Source organism: Tenrec ecaudatus, chromosome 1, assembly GCF_050624435.1.
Source record: "Tenrec ecaudatus isolate mTenEca1 chromosome 1, mTenEca1.hap1, whole genome shotgun sequence".
NCBI lineage: Eukaryota > Metazoa > Chordata > Mammalia > Afrosoricida > Tenrecidae > Tenrec > Tenrec ecaudatus.
The window spans coordinates 54,595,372-54,601,725 of NC_134530.1; the positions used below are offsets into that span (position 1 = coordinate 54,595,372).

A 6,354-nucleotide genomic window follows, 5' to 3' on the forward strand; every position below is an offset into this window, starting at 1 on the left:
TGCAGAGCAAGCCATCCGAGAAGCTGGATGCTGTGAAGACGAATCAGCATCAGGATTTGAGGAGGCTTATTAACAACCAGCGATGTACAGAGGACACAACCTCGCTTGCTGACAGTGAGCAGGACTTGAAGCACTTGCTGATGGCGATCAAACAGTCTAGCCTTCAGTGTGGATACAGCTCAGTGGAAAGAAGACCCAAATCCTCACAACTGGACCAATAGTTAACATCGTGATAGATGGGAAAAGGATGGACGTTGTCAGGTGTTTCATCTTGCTTGGCTCCACCATCAGTGCTCACGGAAGCAGCAGTCAAGAGAGCAGACGATGGGTAAATCTGTTGTAAATCTCTTCCAAGTGTTGAAAGGCAAGTATATTACTTTCAGGACGAAGGTGCCTGACCTCGGCCACAGTGTTTTCAAGAGGCTCAGATGCATGTGAAAGCTGGATATTAATAAGGAAGACCGAGGGAAAATGTATGCATTTGAATATGGTGTTGGCGAAGAATAGTGAAAGCACCATGGACTGCCAAAGGAACAAGCAGATCTGTCTTGGAAGAAGTACAGTCCGAATCCTCTTGAGAGGCAAGGATGGTGAGACTTCATCTCATGAACTTTGGACGTGTTATCAGGAGAGACCAGCCCTAGAGAAAGACATCACATTGGATGAAGTAGAGGAGCGGCGCAAAAGAAGAAGGCTCTCCAGGAGATGGTTGACACAGTGGCTGTACCAGTGGGCTCACACAAAAGAACCATTGGGAGGGGTAAGGTCCAGAAGTCATACCACATGCCGAGGGGCCTCCTGGGGTATTGATGTGATTGTTAGCATCAGATGTGTTGGAATCCATAGAAATCGTGGGGTTCATACATCCAGGGTCAAATCAGTCAACCTAGACCAACGGACACCAGAAACACATAAGGCAGCTGGAATCAAAAAGATCTTGAAAGCAGCCCCGAAAGTCTTGTTCTTCTTTTTTTAACATTTTATTAGGGGCTCAGACAACTCTTATCACAATCCATACATATACATACATCAGTTATATAAAGAACATCCGTACATTCTTTGCCCTAATCATTTTCAAAGCATTTGCTCTCCACTTAAGCCCTTTGCATCAGGTCCTCTTTTTTTCCCCTCCCTCCCCGCTCCCCCCTCCCTCATGAGCCCTTGATAATTTATAGATTGTTATTTTGTCATATCTTTCCCTATCTGGAGTCTCCCTTCCCCCCTTCTCTGCCGTCCCTCTCCCAGGGAGGAGGTCACATGTGGATCCTTGTAATCAGTTCCCCCTTTCCAACCCACTCACCCTCCACTCTCCCAGCATCGCCCCTCACACCCCTGGTCCTGAAGGTATCATCCACCCTGGATTCCCTGCGCCTCCAGCTCCCATATGCACCAGTGTACAACCTCTGCCCTATCCAGTCCCGCAAGGTAGAATTTGGATCATGGTAGTTGGGGGGAGAAAGCATCCAGGATCTGGGGGAAAGCTGTGTTCTTCATCGGTACTACATCGCACCCTGACTGACCCATCTCCTCTCCTAAACCCTCTATGATGGGATCTCCAGTGGCCGACAAATGGGCCTTGGGTCTCCACTCTGCACTTCCCCCTTCATTCACTATGGTATATATATATACACCATATACATACACACACACATATATCTTTTTTTTTTTTTGCATGATGCCTTATACCTGGTCCCTTGGCACCTCGTGATTGCACTGGCCGGTGTGCTTCTTCCATGTGGGCTTTATTGCTTCTGAGCTAGATGGCCGCTTGTTCACCTTCAAGCCTTCAAGACACCAGACACTATCTCTTTCGATAGCCGGGCACCATCAGCTTTCTTTTTTTTTTTTTCTTTTCTTTTCTTCTTTTACATTTTATTAGGGACTCATACAACTCTTACCACAATCCATACATATACATACATCAATTGTATAAAGCACATCCACACATTCCCTGCCCCAATCATTCTCAAGGCATTTGCTCTCCACTTAAGCCCCTTGCATCAGGTCCTCTTTTTTTTCCCCTCCTCCCTCCCCATTCCCCCCTCCCTCCCCATTCCCCCCTCCCTCATATGCCCTTGGTAATTTATACATCGTTGTTTTGTCATATCTTGCCCTATCCGGAGTCTCCCTTCCCCCCTTCTCTGCTGTCCCTCTCCCAGGGAAGAGGTCACATGTGGATCCTTGTAATCAGTTCCCCCTTTCCAACCCACTCACCCTCCACTCTCCCAGCATCGTCCCTCACACCCTTGGTCCTGAAGGTATCATCCACCCTGGATTCCCTGTACCTCCAACCCTCATATGCACCAGTGTACAGCCTCTGTCCTATCCAGCCCTGCAAGGTAGAATTCAGATCATGGTAGTTGGGGGGAGGAAGCATCCAGGATCCGGGGGAAAGCTGTGTTCTTCATCGATACTACCTCACACCCTAATTAACCCATCTCCTCTCCTAAACCCCTCTATGAGGGGATCTCCATTGGTCGACACTTGGGCCTTGGGTCTCCACTCTGCACTTCCCCCTTCATTTAATATGATATATATATACATATATACACATACATATATATATATACACATACATACACACACTTATATCTTTTTTTTTTTGCATGATGCCTTATACCTGGTCCCTTGGGCACCTCGTGATCGCACTGGCCGGTGTGCTTCTTCCATGTGGGCTTATTTGCTTCTGAGCTAGATGGCCGCTTGTTCACCTTCAAGCCTTTAAGACCCCAGACACTATCTCTTTTGATAGCCGGGCACCATCACCTTTCTTCACCACATTTGCTTATGCACCCATTTGTCTTCAGCGATCCTATCATGGAGGTGTGCAGTCAATGATATGATTTTTTGTTCTTTGATGCCTGGTAACTGATCCCTTTGGGACCACTCGCTCACTCAGGCTGGTGTGTTCTTCCATGCACCATCAGCTTTCTTCACCACATTTACTTGTTCACCCGCTTTGGCTTCAGCAGTTGTGTTGGGAGGGTGAGCATCATAGAGTGCCAATTTAATAAAAGAAAGTATTCATGCATTGAGGGAGTGCTTATGTAGAGGCCCAAGGTCCTTCTGCCGCCTTAATACTAAACCTATAAATATGGACACATAGATCTATTTCTCCATCCTCATATATATATTTGCATGTACATGTCTTTGTCTAGACCTCCATAAATGCCCCTTGACTCCTAGCTCTTTCCTCCATCTCCCTTGACTTTCCTCCTGCCCCGAAAGTCTTGTTCTTATGCAAGAAATCCCGGTGGCTTTTGAGTGGAAGATAGAGAACTATCCTGGACATTTTCAAGTGGCAGTAGAGGCGCCATCAAATTGGTTTCTACCCACGGTGACTCAGTTCACCACGGAATGCAACACTGCCCTGAAGCTGTACCATCCTCACCACTGTTCCTGTGCTTACGCCCGTTGCTGCAGCCGCTGTGCCAGTCCATGTGGCCTTCATCTCTCTCACTGCCTCTCCGCTTGACCAAGCATGGTGGCCTTCTCCGGGGAGCAGTCTCTCCTGACAACATGGCCAAATGCATGCAAGATCCGGGACCTACTAAAGCAAGATTACTCTAGGAAGCCGGTCTTCCCGAGAATTTTCAAAGGCCACAGATGGATCAAGCGGTGGAATTTTCATCAGAGATAAACGTGAGAAGAAGAAATGCTATGATAGAAATGCTTTCGCTATTATAAATATTCCCTCCTCTGATGCTCCCCTCCTTCTCGGCAAACTGCTGCGGAGAAAAACAAGTCAGGGAAAGAAAAGAACAAAAAGAAAGAGTAAAAGAGAGATAAGGAGCCAGGGGAGCCTTCAAACCCTCTGATAGCTGAAAGGCTGCAGAGGAAAGAAGATAGGCAATTGGAACTTAAAAGAAGTACCAGCCCTAAAAAGACCGCAGAGCCCGCTGTCAGCCTTTCAGGACTTGTGGCCCTGCTGAAGCACCAGGAGCCAATGGGACTCAACCAAGGCGCCAGCCCTGAGTTATCATCTGGATATCTTTGGGCTATGATCTCTAACCTCTGGCCCACGACTGCCATGCCCCCATCTCAGAGAACATCCACTGGACCAGCAGCTGCCCCAGGTCTACAGTAACCTCTGGTGAGCTGGATTGAGTCACTGACCAGACCACCACATCGGGGAAACCCACAAAGGAGCAGCTCTCCAAAGACTCCGTCTTATCACTGTTTGGTCCTGAGACCATTCAGCAGCAGACAACAGTTCGGCTGCCTGCAGCTCCTAACCTTACAGGAAACATAACAGAACACAAACACAACAGTGGGTGTGCCAGGCCTAATGGGGTATGAGAAATGCACAAGCTGGTGTGATGCCACTTCTCCGAATATTGTCGGGCCCCAAGGAGGAGGAGTGGGGCAAATGGCTGTGTCCCAGGGTACGTGTGGTATACGGAGAGGTCAGCAGCCCCGGTGGAGCCGCTCACAGATGAATCAGCAAATGGTTGGCCTGGTGAGCTTTGACCAGTCCCCCCTACGCTCCCCCCCGCCCCCCGCCCAGCACAACTGCAGGATGGACCGTCCAGAAGCTCATCGAGTCTCATTCCCAGGACACAGCTTTGGAAATGAAACTGCAGTACAAGTGTCATTCAGAACTACCACCAGATAGTCCATGCTGAAACGCCGCTACTTCCTCTGTTTATTCATGTACATACCTTCTTTCCCCCATTCATTCATATGAAGAATTCTCTGATAGATCATGTGTTTGTCTTTATTGATTAAATCTGATGTGGTGAAAAGCAGTTTTGAAAAAACCATTTTGTATGGGTGCATAAGCAAATGTGCTGAAGAGAGTGGATGGTGCCCGTCTATCAAAAGATATAGTGTCTGGCGTCTAGGCTTGAAGATAAACAAGCAGCCATCTAGCTGAGAAGCAACAAAATCCACATGGAAGAAGCACACCAACCTGCGTGACCATGAGCAGTCGAAGGGATCAGGTATCAGGCATCAAACACCCAGAACAAAAAAATCATATCAATGTGAATGAGGGGGAGGGCAGAGTGGAGACCCAAAGCCCATCTGTAGACAATTGGACATCCTCTCACAGAAGGGTCACAAGGAAGAGATGAGCCAGTCAGGGTGCAGTTTAGCACCGATGAAGCATAGAATTTTCCTCTAGTTCTTTAGTGCTTCCTCTCCCCCACTATCATGATCCCAATTCTACCTTACAAATCCGGCTAGACCAGAGCATATACACTGGCACAGATAAGAGCTGGAAACAGGGAATCCAGGACGGATAAGCTCCTCAGGACCAATAATGAGACTAGCAATACCAGGAGGGTAAGGGTAAAGTGGGAGAAGTAAAGGGGATTTGACCACAATGATTGACATTTAGCCCCCTCCCTGGGGGACAGACAACAGAAAAATGGGTGAAGGGAAACAGCAGTCAGTGTAAGACATGAAAAAAACAATAGTTTATAAATTATCAAGGATTCATGAGGGAGGGGGGTTGGGATAAGCAGATACCAAAGTCTCGAGTAGAAAGAAAATGATGATGGTAACATATGTAAAAATGTGCTTGATGCAGTGGATGGATGGATGTGATAAGAACTGTAAGAACCCTCAATAAAATGATTTTTAAAAAAATAAATACTGTGAAAAGAATTGTATCAGCCCCAATAAATTGTTAAAAAAAAAATAAAAAATAAAAGAACAGCATGCAGCTGTGAAAAAAAATAAAATAAAATAAAATAAATAAATAAATAAATAAATAAAAGAAAAAGCATTTTGTGCCAAGGGCAGCTTGGCTTATCTTTCTCATGATTTCATAAACCATATACTTTGAGAAGCTGTTCAGTCAACTTGTGTAATGGGTTTTATTCAATAAAATTATAGTTCAAATATTTGCATATAAGGAAAGTGGTTATCATGTTAGTAATACCTCTAATAGTATAAACTCTGTCCCCAATTAGCCAGTAATCCTGTAGGTAAATACCATGTGACAGAATGTTGAATCATATAAATAGAATGTAAATATATCACTGAGCACTGTTTGCTTGTTTAATTATTTTATTGGGACTCATACAACTCTTATCACAATCCATACATATGTCAATTGTATAAAGCACATTCGTACATTCATTACCCTCATCATTCTCAAAACATTTGCTCTCCACGTAAGCCCCTGGCATCAGCTCCTCATTTTTCCCCTCCCTCCCCATTCCCCCCTCCCTTATGAATCCTTGATAATTTATGTTATTATTTTGTCATATCATACACTCTCCGATGTCTCCCTTCACCCACTTTTCTGTTGTCTGTCCCCCAGGGAGGAGGTCACATGTAGATCCTTGTAATCTGTTCTCCCTTTCTACCCCACCCTCCTCCCTCCCTCCCGGTATCGCCACTTTC

General features: G+C 46.0%; 1 pseudogene; it reads left to right on the top strand.

Moving 5' to 3' along the window:
* Positions 1-324: 324 nt before the first annotated feature.
* Positions 325-4,299, top strand: LOC142422376 (stromal membrane-associated protein 1-like; annotated as a pseudogene).
* Positions 4,300-6,354: the final 2,055 nt, after the last annotated feature.